The sequence below is a fragment of the Ylistrum balloti genome, unplaced genomic scaffold (assembly GCF_031769215.1).
Source record: "Ylistrum balloti isolate Yb309-2 unplaced genomic scaffold, AGI_CSIRO_Ybal_v1 Utg371150, whole genome shotgun sequence".
Classification (NCBI taxonomy): Eukaryota; Metazoa; Mollusca; class Bivalvia; order Pectinida; family Pectinidae; genus Ylistrum; species Ylistrum balloti.
This window is the reverse complement of record NW_026782630.1, coordinates 29,183-43,040: the sequence shown is the minus strand read 5'-3', so window position 1 is coordinate 43,040 and position 13,858 is coordinate 29,183. Positions and strand designations below refer to the sequence as shown.

The window sequence follows — 13,858 nt, the reverse complement described above, 5'->3', positions numbered from 1 at the left end:
ATCTGTCTATAAAGGCCACCTTTATACAACACCATCTGTCTATAAAGGCCATTTATGTACAAACACCATCTTTCTATAATGGCCACATTCATGCAAACATCATCTGTCTATAAAGGCCACCTTTATACAAACAACATCTGTCTATAAAGACCACCTTTATACAAACATCATCTGTCTATAAAAACCACCTTTATACAAACATCATCTGTCTATAAAGATCACCTTTATACAAACATCATCGGTCTATAAAAACCACCTTTATACAAACACTATCTGTTTATAAAGGCCACCTTTATACAAACACCATCTGTCTATAAAGGCCACCTTTATACAAACACCATCTGTCTATAAAAACCACCTTTATACAAACATCACCTGCCTAAAAAGATCACCTCTATACAAAAAACATCTGTCTATAAAACCACCTTTATACAAACATCATCTGTCTATAAATACCACTTTTATACAAACAACATCTGTCTATAAAGGCCACCTTTCTACAAACACCATTTGTCTATAATGGCCACCTTTATACAAACACCATACAAATACCATCTGTCTATAAAGATCACCTTTATACAAACATCATCTGTCTATAAAGGTCACCTTTATACAAACATCATCTGTCTATAAAGACCACATGTCTCTGCTCCCTCGAGTGGCCTTAATAGACAGGTGTTACTGTATACACTTCCAGGCTATAACTCTTTGTACATGTCAAAGTGTAACAGAGTTTTTCCTAATTAAATTAAGTCAACATCGGACCATTGTAAACACATGAAGTACAGTGTAGAACCAAGGGGCGAAATGGCGAAGCAATATCTGGAGCCACCAAATGTTTCTGGGGAGTGTTACCTCACACGTGTGATACGTCACAGCGAACACTCCAGATCTGTGACAGAGTAGACAGAGGTTATCTATCTAACACAAGCACTTGTTAATCATGGTTTGAAATATGATTACAATGACCAAAATGATTTCTTAAACAAAAACTAAGCAATTGTACTCGATATTAATGAAGACAAATGTCGGGAAATATTGAAAGGCAAGTAAACAAATTAATAAATCTAAAATGAAAAAACAAAACAAAACAAAATTCAAAGCAAAATTAAAAACAAGACAAAAAAATCTGCTTCAGTCCACATTAGTATACGTAGATTATATACATTTATCTGTAAATCTATCGGGGCTTTGTATCTGGGCATCTTTCAAAAAAATTAAATAAAAAAGAACATTATACTTTTTAGGCTAAACGTACTCAGTACGTACAGCCTATTGTGACGGCCTTCCAGACAAAATTTACCGATCCTGGCCTTTTCATTGGCTGAAATATCGAAAAGAGTTAGAGCCCTCTAGCGGCAATTTTCAGCGTAAATAATGCCGCGATCTTTCAAATCGCTATTTTAAAAGCATCCAAAATTAGTTTATATTTTTTATAACAATACGATTACTATATATTTCAAAAAAGAAGCACAGTGTGGTTGAACTATTGATAAATTTTGAGCAATATATTTTACGGAATTCTCGACAGAAGCGTACAGAACACTGCACGTGCGATTTGATAAGAAGCTAGTCTGGGGACTTGGTTTGAATTATCAACTAACAACACTTATAAACAAACAAAACTTACGAACAGAACATCAATTTTGCTTTAATCCTTGTCGTTGTGGCAAGATCGTCTTAATATATAACATCACTTTACCTCATTAGACGTCAAGAAATTGGACTGTTCCGATATGACACTTTTTCAGGTTTTTCACACCCACCACCATGATGCTTTTCCAAGTTTTTGAAGATAAAAAGTTTGCGCTTCGTAGGCAAGGTACATTTGGTGCTCATGATTTATTAATAATATATTTTTGATACTGTACTGATCATGATGTCGACTCTGTTATAACTTATATTTTTATGTCTTTTAGTTTTATTTGATGAAGGTTGATTGTGCTGATTTCTCAAGGTTTGTTAATGTGTATCAACGTTCCTTGAATTGAAATATTTCTTCAAACAAAGCGCGTATAAAAAAACCCAAAATATTCGTGTTTATAATTATCAATTAACTAGAACGAAATATTTCCATAACATATTTATTAATTTTGCATATTATGGTGACATTATCTAATGCATTGGAGATCAGAAATAGTTGTAGCAATAGTGAAAATATTGTAAATTTTGTATATATATGGAAGTCTGGTTTAATCTCAAAGAACTGTCTTTATAGACATAATTACTGGAAGAAAAGTCTAACCATGATATTTCAAGGAAGATAGGCATGTAAATACATTTAATGTAATTACTTACACTTTAATCGATCTGAAATGCTGTGTACACCTTATCTACTTTCCTCAACTACAAATATAATTATAATAAGTAAGGACTATTACTTTGCAATACATTCAAAATAAAGAAGTAGGTATAAAGTCCTTTCGATTTGTCTAAATCCTCATATTGATAGAATAGTAATTGCAACATCTTGGGTATTTCAAAGGTTTTATTTAGTCAACTTCATCATAGAGCTATTTATCATTTGGCTTGTTGGCGATGAATATATGGTTGTGTTTATTTTGTTATTTTTTTACCTATTTTGATTTGTTCACATTATTGTCGTCAAATTTGAAATAAGAATTAAAGAAGATATAAAATCGCTTAAAATTAAGATAAATTGCCTCTGGTTCTCTTATTTTAGTAATTTTTGCATTCCAAACCGTAGCAGTATGGGGAAAGTAATATAGCTTAGCGGTTATTTGTGAACATTTTTCAATACGTTTAGCTTTTCACTACTTTCAGTACTTTAATTTGTAATTGGAATCCAAATCTTATTAACGTATGGGATACTCACTATCATATAGTAATTTCTAACACTTTTCCTGATGTGAAGTATATACACTTATCAACCATACACACAGCTTTAATCTGTTTACTTTATCATCATAACATCGATCAACTTTTAGAGAAGGAATTAGCAGTTTTCACATACCCGATACTGGAATCGGTATTCCAGTCATAACTACCGCTCTAAGGAAACGAAGGAAATAGTTTTTTTTATAAACTAGAAAGATTGTTGTCTGCGTTGGTCGTTAACGACTTGTATACACTACATGTTGTTCCAATTTCATCATTACTTTGGAATAACATAACGGATATTACTGGGAAATTCCACACAAGTGACATAACTCGGGGATTGGAGTCACTCGTCAAATGTGTCTGTACGATCGGATTATATCGGGGGAAATGATGATGGTGTAGAAGGAGAATAAGACCAAGTATTCATGAAGGACACCCCCGCATGTAAACCCACATTATCAAATCAGGCCAAGGTTAAAATAACAACTTCAACAGGCATACTTAAGAGTATCCATAATAACATACTACATACAGTTTTAGCAATCCTGTTCGAGAATTCGGAAAACAAGAGGTGCATGGAATCCACTGGCGCCGACAGCTAGGTTAAAAATCTACGGGTTGTATGGGTAGTTTTGGGAAGAGCGGTTCATTAAGCAGCGTAGATTAGGTGTTTTTGTTTTTATTTATTTTTTTATTTTTATTTTTATTTTTGTTTTGTTTTTTTTTTTTTTTATTATTATTATTTTATTTTATTTTTTTTAAATTTTTGTTCATGTTTAAGTTTTGACATGTGAATAGTTTAAATAGGTGTACTATGACACATAGTTTTGATATGAGGGTATTTTGTTTCAGGTTGTGCTTTATGTAGCAGGGTAAAATGTGCATTTATTTTTCTTCCAAAATTTTAATTTGACATGTTTTTTATATCAAAACGTTTTCTCAATTTAAGTTTTGAAACAAGTTTTGAGAAATTTTACTACTTTATATCAGTGGGGATCTATGCCTGAATATTCAATAAGTTTCGTAAATTTTGCAAGGAATTTATAAATGATGGGCATGTTGCTTGGAATATCCAATTTAATTCCTCTGAAGGTTAACTGATATCTGTCTCTCCATCAAACTTGCTTGGTAGTATTTCAACTTCAACGACCAACTTAAAATGTCCTCGCTGTATCAAAATCGATTAATTCAATGTCACAGAAACGAACTTGATTCGGCGGAAAGGGTAAGACCTCGTGGCATTTAATCAAAAGACAGTACCAAAGATGATGTTGTTTGATGGTGGATGGGAAGTAAAGGACTCAAGATAAATACTATGGTGATTGGTATCTGTAACTTTTTCCTTTCCACCGAGAAACCAACATTGAACCACATCAAATGTTTAAGATACCTAATCTAAACTACTAGAACAGACAATAAATTGGGACCAGGCAAGATCAGACTAGAACAAAACGTCATTTTACTATGTCGTACAAATTGACTGAAGTACAATAACGCCGCACAGCTAACTAGATATATTTTGTGATCCACACAGACGGGTCTGTTTTCTGTTTAATGAAGTACTATAACGCCGCCCAGCTTACTAGATATATTGTGATCCACACAGACGGGTCTGTTTTCTGTTTAATGAAGTACTATAACGCCGCACAGCTTACTAGATATATTGTGATCCACACAGACGGGTCTGTTTTCTGTTTAATGAAGTACTATAACGCCGCACAGCTTACTAGATATATTGTGATCCAGACAGAAAGGTCTGTTTTCTGTTTAATGAAGTACTATAACGCCGCACAGCTTACTAGATATATTGTGATCCAGACAGAAAGGTCTGTTTTCTGTTTAATGAAGTACTATAACGCCGCCCAGCTTACTAGATATATTGTGATCCACACAGACGGGTCTGTTTTCTGTTTAATGAAGTACTATAACGCCGCACAGCTTACTAGATATATTGTGATCTACACAGACGGGTCTGTTTTCTGTTTAATGAAGTACTATAACGCCGCCCAGCTTACTAGATATATTGTGATCCACACAGACGGGTCTGTTTTCTGTTTAATGAAGTACTATAACGCCGCACAGCTTACTAGATATATTGTGATCCAGACAGAAAGGTCTGTTTTCTGTTTAATGAAGTACTATAACGCCGCACAGCTTACTAGATATATTGTGATCCACACAGACGGGTCTGTTTTCTGTTTAATGAAGTACTATAACGCCGCCCAGCTTACTAGATATATTGTGATCCACACAGACGGGTCTGTTTTCTGTTTAATGAAGTACTATAACGCCGCACAGCTTACTAGATATATTGTGATCCACACAGACGGGTCTGTTTTCTGTTTAATGAAGTACTATAACGCCGCACAGCTTACTAGATATATTGTGATCCACACAGACGGGTCTGTTTTCTGTTTAATGAAGTACTATAACGCCGCCCAGCTTACTAGATATATTGTGATCCACACAGACGGGTCTGTTTTCTGTTTAATGAAGTACTATAACGCCGCCCAGCTTACTAGATATATTGTGATCCACACAGACGGGTCTGTTTTCTGTTTAATGAAGTACTATAACGCCGCCCAGCTTACTAGATATATTGTGATCCACACAGACGGGTCTGTTTTCTGTTTAATGAAGTACTATAACGCCGCACAGCTTACTAGATATATTGTGATCCAGACAGAAAGGTCTGTTTTCTGTTTAATGAAGTACTATAACGCCGCACAGCTTACTAGATATATTGTGATCCAGACAGAAAGGTCTGTTTTCTGTTTAATGAAGTACTATAACGCCGCCCAGCTTACTAGATATATTGTGATCCACACAGACGGGTCTGTTTTCTGTTTAATGAAGTACTATAACGCCGCACAGCTTACTAGATATATTGTGATCAGCTTACAGATATATTGTGATCCAGACAGAAAGGTCTGTTTTCTGTTTAATGAAGTACTATAACGCCGCACAGCTTACTAGATATATTGTGATCCAGACAGAAAGGTCTGTTTTCTGTTTAATGAAGTACTATAACGCCGCACAGCTTACTAGATATATTGTGATCCAGACAGAAAGGTCTGTTTTCTGTTTAATGAAGTACTATAACGCCGCACAGCTTACTAGATATATTGTGATCCACACAGACGGGTCTGTTTTCTGTTTAATGAAGTACTATAACGCCGCCCAGTTTACTAGATATATTGTGATCCACACAGAAAGGTCTGTTTTCTGTTTAATGAAGTACTATAACGCCGCCCAGCTTACTAGATATATTGTGATCCAGACAGAAAGGTCTGTTTTCTGTTTAATGAAGTACTATAACGCCGCACAGCTTACTAGATATATTGTGATCCACACAGAAAGGTCTGTTTTCTGTTTAATGAAGTACTATAACGCAGTATAGTGATGTGTGTTTGTACAGATACACACTGATTTCTGACGAGACAATTAATGGATACAACTGTATATGTGATGTGTGTAGCCGATACACACCTTACTGATATATTGTGATCCACACAGTGTGTTTTCTGTGTTAATGAGATACACACTGATCTGACGAGTTGACAATGCTGTAGGATACACCACTGTATATGTGATGTGTGTTTGTACAGATACACACTGATCTGACGAGTTGACGATGCTGTAGGATACACCACTGTATATGTGATGTGTGTTTGTACAGATACACACTGATCTGACGAGTTGACGATGCTGTAGGATACACCACTGTATATGTGATGTGTGTTTGTACAGATACACACTGATCTGACGAGTTGACAATGCTGAAGGATTATTTAATGATATATGTGATCCACACAGTGTGTTTGTACAGATACACACTGATCTGACGAGTTGACGATGCTGTATGTGTGTTGTGTGTTTGTACAGATACACACTGATCTGACGAGTTGACAATGCTGTAGGATACACCACTGTATATGTGATGTGTGTTTGTACATATACATACTTATCTGACGTGTTGACAATGCTGTAGGATACACGACTGTATATGTGATGTGTGTTTGTACAGATACACACTGATCTGACGAGTTGACAATGCTGTAGGATACACCACTGTATATGTGATGTGTGTTTGTACAGATACACACTGATCTGACGAGTTGACGATGCTGTAGGATACACCACTGTATATGTGATGTGTGTTTGTACAGATACACACTGATCTGACGAGTTGACAATGCTGTAGGATACACCACTGTATATGTGATGTGTGTTTGTACAGATACACACTGATCTGACGAGTTGACGATGCTGTAGGATACACCACTGTATATGTGATGTGTGTTTGTACAGATACACACTGATCTGACGAGTTGACGATGCTGTAGGATACACCACTGTATATGTGATGTGTGTTTGTACAGATACACACTGATCTGACGAGTTGACGATGCTGTAGGATACACCACTGTATATGTGATGTGTGTTTGTACAGATACACACTGATCTGACGAGTTGACGATTCTGTAGGATACACCACTGTATATGTGATGTGTGTTTGTACAGATACACACTGATCTGACGAGTTGACGATGCTGTAGGATACACCACTGTATATGTGATGTGTGTTTGTACAGATACACACTGATCTGACGAGTTGACAATGCTGTAGGATACATCACTGTATATGTGATGTGTGTTTGTACAGATACACACTGATCTGACGAGTTGACGATGCTGTGTTATTCACGACTGTATATGTGATGTGTGTTTGTACAGATACACACTGATCTGACCAGTTGACAATGCTGTAGGATACATCACTGTATATGTGATGTGTGTTTGTACAGATACACACTGATCTGACGAGTTGACAATGCTGTAGGATACACGACTGTATATGTGATGTGTGTTTGTACAGATACACACTGATCTGACGAGTTGACGATGCTGTAGGATTCACCACTGTATATGTGATGTGTGTTTGTATACACACTGATCTGACCACTGTATATGTATATGATGTGTGTTTGTACAGATACACACTGATCTGACGAGTTGACAATGCTGTAGGATACACCACTGTATATGTGATGTGTGTTTGTACAGATACACACTGATCTGACGAGTTGACGATGCTGTGTTATTCACGACTGTATACGTGATGTGTGTTTGTACAGATACACACTGATCTGACGAGTTGACAATGCTGTAGGATTCACCACTGTATATGTGATGTGTGTTTGTACAGATACACACTGATCTGACGAGTTGACAATGCTGTAGGATACACGACTGTATATGTGATGTGTGTTTGTACAGATACACACTGATCTGACGAGTTGACAATGCTGTAGGATTCACCACTGTATATGTGATGTGTGTTTGTACAGATACACACTGATCTGACGAGTTGACAATGCTGTAGGATTCACCACTGTATATGTGATGTGTGTTTGTACAGATATACACTGATCTGACGAGTTGACGATGCTGTAGGATTCACCACTGTATATGTGATGTGTGTTTGTACAGATACACACTGATCTGACGAGTTGACAATGCTGTAGGATACATCACTGTATATGTGATGTGTGTTTGTACAGATACACACTGATCTGACGAGTTGACGATGCTGTAGGATTCACCACTGTATATGTGATGTGTGTTTGTACAGATACACACTGATCTGACGAGTTGAAGATGCTGTAGGATACAGCACTGTATATGTGATGTGTGTGTGTTCTGTACGATGCTGTGTTAGACGACTGTACACACTGTTTGTCAGATACACACTGATTGAAGTTGACGATGCTGTAGGATTCACCACTGTATATGTGATGTGTGTTTGTACAGATACACACTGATCAAATTAGAATGCTGTATTCACACTGGTATGTGATGTGTGTTTGACAGATACACACTGATCTCCAAGTATTTGACACCATGTTCATCATTGTTCACACTTGATATTAGCCTTGTGTTATGACAGATCATCTGATTTACTGTAAGGATATAATTTCGGAATTTGATTGGTTTGTCTATTACATGTCTCAGGTTGACAGAGTGGCTGGTATCATTCCATATTGTAGTGTATTTTCATTCGATTTCTTTATCATCAAATAGACTTCCGTTTTAGAAAGTTTGCCTTCGATGTCAATTACACCATTATCCTGTCTCATTCGTCAGCTGTTTCGTTTCCGGGTATATTAACTTGAGATGGGATCCATCCCTCTACACATTATATTTAATTTCGAGTGACAGATTTCATGCTATTTCTGGTGTCTATTGATTGTAGTATTGAAAAGACTAGATGTGAGGATGACTTCCATGCTTAGTTTGGTTTGATACATGCTGTCATCAGGGAAGACAACTCCTAGAACTACTACTTTATCTGTTATTTGATGTTTAGATTAACCCGAACTATATTTAACTTTTTTTATTTCTCTTCTATGATCGTCACAGATATTGCTTTGCCTCTGAGTGTTTTAGTTGTACTATCAGAATTTCGTAACTGATTTAAACTTTTTATCGATTTGAATATGGTCTAAGCCAAATTTCCTTAATGAAGTGATTACTTGATGATCGTAAACTGGTTTCCATGTTGTATTTTCTATAATTGATTTCTTGATATCTCTTAATGATTTATTAGATGTTAAGTCTTGTCCTAAAGTTTCCGTCCTACCCCAATATTTAAGAGATGGGATTACATCACTGACAGCCCTATGTAGAACTACAAGTATGCACTTGACATGGCACTGAAAGAGTTGTAGCAGACACCCAAAACGGATTTTCAGTATGTGTTAACTATTCACATATATATTTACTTTCCGACTTTAAATATATGTCTATTAATAACAAGTTCTGAATTGAAAAACAAATTGATTATATAGTGAATAGTATCGTGTCATGATAAATACATTAACGACAGGTTTCTGATAACAGAACATTGAGAAAACAGAACACCTGGGAAAAACATCTTTAAAAATTCTATATATATGGATTGAATAAAAACCAATCTGGTCTTTCCCACAAAATGATTATTACAACACAAATGAATACGTAGCCTGATATTTATCGTTAATTTATCTCAATAGAAATGTTTTTTATACGGTCAAAAAACTTCAACGAATTCACTAAATAAACTACTGTTTTAATTAGGTATATTACAAGTAATGAACTTAAATACACAGAAACAATGAACGTAAAATCAACATTCAACAAAAATTTGTCTTTCAAAAAGTCTTTTTTTAACAAATCCTCTGTATGGAGATTGACCCTGCTAAATCCTTTCAGACTTAAAACGTCTGATTGTGTGCGTGGGAAAGTTGTACCAAAGTATCTAGACGCTCCACGGATCACTGTATTGTTTCGTCCTTCAGTGTAAACATTTCACAGATTACTTAAAGTAAGCAGGTAAATATTTGTAGTTGGCATCGATAATTAATTCATATTCATAACTTCATACATTTTTGTTAGTCAAAGTAGCAACATATTCTTCTTGGTGGGTCAGTGTATCCATTTATTTCAAACTTGTTCATCCGAAGGTCATTTTCCTTCAAAAGATTTATTAAGCAATAGTCAACTCAGCAGACGGAATTCATATGAATCATATTTTCGGCACAAGTAAACGGCAACCTGACAAGTTTAAGTAGTGTATCACAGGCTTCGTGACAGACTTTGATGCACGCCCCAAAAGGAAGCAGTAACACATACAGCCAAGCAACAAAGAACGCTATTGGCCAAGCCAGCAACACTAGGATAAAGAACCACAGGATAGCATTTAATAGTCCAGCTCCTCCTCCACCTTTCCCTTCTCCCTGGCCTTCACCTTTGCCCATGATTTATATATGTCCTGCAAGGTAAAGGAAGATTTTTAAAAAAGAAATGCCCGATCGCTATCAGAAAAGTGAACGTTCATATCAAGGTATGTTTGTATAAATAGGTACAACAAATGATAAAAGCAACACCCACAAAAGGTCAAGAGGTCAAGAATGATAGCCATACCTATATAGATACGTGTTATTATATAACGATGGTATCAAAATTAGTGATACAAACAATTTATGACAATTTGTGAACATAAATGTATTTATTCTAACGTGTAAAGTTTAACGATCTCCCTAACCAAGGACAATGAAATGTTACAAGACAACAACTGGAGAGAATAATAACCGATAAATCATCTTCTCGTGATGTGTAACCAATACAATGATAGATAAAAACAAATAGATTAAAACAGTAATTTACATCTTAAAATACAGTCATGTCGGTTATCTAAGCCATGGGGATGAATGAAGAAATTTATGTGTAGTTTTCTGTAGGGTCACGTTCGGTTCAGTACTTTGCTGTTCTCTGGTTTTGTTTAGAAGTAATAACAAACAACACTCTCACCTTTTCATTACAGCAAATATCATTACTTTGGACACATTAACAAGACATACTGATTAACGAATATGTTTGCTAGCGGTACATAAATACATACATTGTACCCTAAGGTAATATTTTCTCGTTGCATTTTTTTTTTTTTTTTTATTATTATTATTTATTTTCATCACCAAAAGGAGCAGTTGTCACCTATCCACAACAGGGAGAGATAATTTGTTACTTCGTATCTTAGGAACCAGTTGTCCACGCACATGCTTATTTAGCCATTTTTTACTACAAAAGATGATGGTGTGAAACTGGAGAAAAAAAACGTATTAAGTTTTAATTAAGCCTAAATAACGAGTGTTAACACTATAGTCTACAACATGATAATGAATTAACATCAACATACCTTTGTTATAGAGATGTCTAATTGCTTTCTCTTCATTCAGATGTATATCAACCTTGTAGTTTCCACAGCTTTATCTCAATGTCCACTACAACAAATATTCACTTCCGCCAGCGTGTATGTAGGACATTGTCAACTTACTCAACTGGGAATGATCGGCACATTTCATCTCAAATCTGAAGCATCATTCATAATTTTCATCGATATATCCTTCGTCAGTATAGTTTGAAGTTTGATTTTAGTATAAAGTTCTTCAACAGTTAATATTGTGTGGTAAAATGCTGCAAGAAGATTTTTTTTTTATTTCAGACTGTGAGATGACATAATTATAATCTAGTGTTATGATACATTCAGAGTCACGAGACGTGAAAACTTACCTCGTCATGTCACAGTATAGGGTCGGTGTTACGGTGATTTATTTTAACGAGGTTTAACATCACCACAGTATAGGGTCGGTGTTACGGTGAATTGATTTAACGAGGTTTAACATCACCACAGTATAGGGTCGGTGTTACGGTGATTTCTTTTAACGAGGTTAAACATCACCACAGTATAGGGTCGGTGTTACGGTGATTTATTTTAACGAGGTTAAACATCACCACAGTATAGGGTCGGTGTTACGGTGATTTATTATAACGAGGGTAAACATCACCACAGTATAGGGTCGGTGTTACGGTGAATTGATTTAACGAGATTAAACATCACCACAGCATAGGGTCGGTGTTACGGTGATTTATTTTAACGAGGTTTAACATCACCACAGCATAGGGTCGGTGTTACGGTAAATTGTTTTAACGAGGTTTAACATCACCAAAATATAGGGTCGATGTTACGGTAAATTGTTTTAACGGGGTTTAACATCACCACAGTATAGGGTCGGTGTTACGGTAAATTGTTTTAACGGGGTTTAACATCACCACAGTATAGGGTCGGTGTAATGGTGAATTGATTTAACGAGGTTTAACATCACCACAGTATAGGGTCGGTGTAATGGTGAATTGATTTAACGAGGTTTAACATCACCACGGCATAGGGTCGGTGTTACGGTAAATTGTTTTAACGAGATTTAACATCACCACAGTATAGGGTCGGTGTTGCGGAGAATTGTTTTAACGGGGTTTAACATCACCACAGTATAGGGTCGGTGTTACGGTAAATTGTTTTAACGGGGTTTAACATCACCACAGTATAGGGTCGGTGTTACGGTAAATTGATTTAACGGGGTTTAACATCACCACAGTATAGGGTCGGTGTTGCGGTGAATTGTTTTAACGGGGTTTAACATCACCACAGTATAGGGTCGGTGTCATGGTGAATTGTTTTAACGGGGTTTAACATCACCACAGTATAGGGTCGGTGTTACGGTAAATTGTTTTAACGGGGTTTAACATCACCACAGTATAGGGTCGGTGTTGCGGTAAATTGATTTAACGGGGTTTAACATCACCACAGTATAGGGTCGGTGTAATGGTGAATTGATTTAACGAGGTTTAACATCACCACAGTATAGGGTCGGTGTAATGGTGAATTGATTTAACGGGGTTTAACATCACCACAGTATAGGGTCGGTGTAATGGTGAATTGTTTTAACGGGGTTTAACATCACCACAGTATAGGGTTAGGGGCTACAGGGAATTGATTTAACGGGGTTTAACATCACCAAAGTATAGGGTCGGTGTTACGGTAAATTGTTTTAACGGGGTTTAACATCACCACACTATAGGGTCGGTGTTATGGTGAATTATTTTAACGAGGTTTAACATCACCAAAGTATAGGGTCGGTGTTACGGTAAATTGTTTTAACGGGGTTTAACATCACCACAGTATAGGGTCGGTGTAATGGTGAATTATTTTAACGAGGTTTAACATCACCAAAGTATAGGATCGGTGTTATGGTGAATTATTTTAACGAGGTTTAACATCACCAAAGTATAGGGTCGGTGTTATGGTGAATTGATTTAACGAGGTTTAACATCACCAAAGTATAGGGTTAGGGGCTACAAGAAATTGATTTAACGGGGTTGAACATCACCACAGTATATGGTTCGGGGCTACAGGAAATGGATTTAACGGGGTTTAACATCACCACATAATAGGGTTCGGGGCTACAGGGAATGGATTTATCGGGGTTTAACATCACCACAGTATAGGGTTCGGGGCTACAGGGAAATGATTTAACGAGGTTTAACATCACCACAGTATAGGGTTCGGGGCTACAGGGAATGGATTTAACGAGGTTTAACATCACCACAGTATAGGGTTCGGGCCTACAGGGAATGGATT

At 36.3% G+C, this 13,858-nt stretch overlaps 1 long non-coding RNA gene across 1 annotated transcript; it reads right to left on the bottom strand.

Annotated features, from left to right (window-relative positions):
• Positions 1–9,935: 9,935 nt before the first annotated feature.
• On the bottom strand, positions 9,936–11,645 carry LOC132561147 (uncharacterized). Its single transcript, XR_009554684.1, has 2 exons — positions 11,579–11,645; positions 9,936–10,654 (listed from the first exon to the last, which is right to left on the bottom strand). It is a non-coding gene; the product is annotated as an uncharacterized LOC132561147 (long non-coding RNA).
• Positions 11,646–13,858: the final 2,213 nt, after the last annotated feature.